At 54.4% G+C, this 204-nt stretch overlaps 1 protein-coding gene across 1 annotated transcript in view; it reads left to right on the top strand.

The window, feature by feature from the left end:
• The window catches only part of HYAL2 (hyaluronidase 2), a 6,398-nt gene that overhangs the window by 5,223 nt on the left and 971 nt on the right, over positions 1-204 (top strand). The window lies entirely within an intron of this gene.

The raw sequence follows: 204 nt of genomic DNA, 5'->3' as shown, positions 1-204 counted from the left end.
CAGCCAGGTAGTGCTGGCACTGTGAGACTCTTCCAGGCCTTGTCCTTCTGCAGCCAACTCACACCTGGTGCTCTGAGACTCTTCCATACCTTATCCTGCTCTAGCCAACTAATGCCTGGGGCTGTGAGCATTTTCTAGACCTTGTCGTACTCCTGTGGATTACTGCCCAGTGCTGTGAGCATCCTCCAAGCCTTGTCCTGCTCC

This window comes from Rhea americana, unplaced genomic scaffold, assembly GCF_003343005.1.
Source record: "Rhea americana isolate MKP2758 unplaced genomic scaffold, rheAme1 scaffold_19, whole genome shotgun sequence".
Lineage (NCBI taxonomy): Eukaryota > Metazoa > Chordata > Aves > Rheiformes > Rheidae > Rhea > Rhea americana.
Note: the sequence above shows the minus strand (reverse complement) of the source record. Positions and strands in the feature narration are given on the sequence as shown.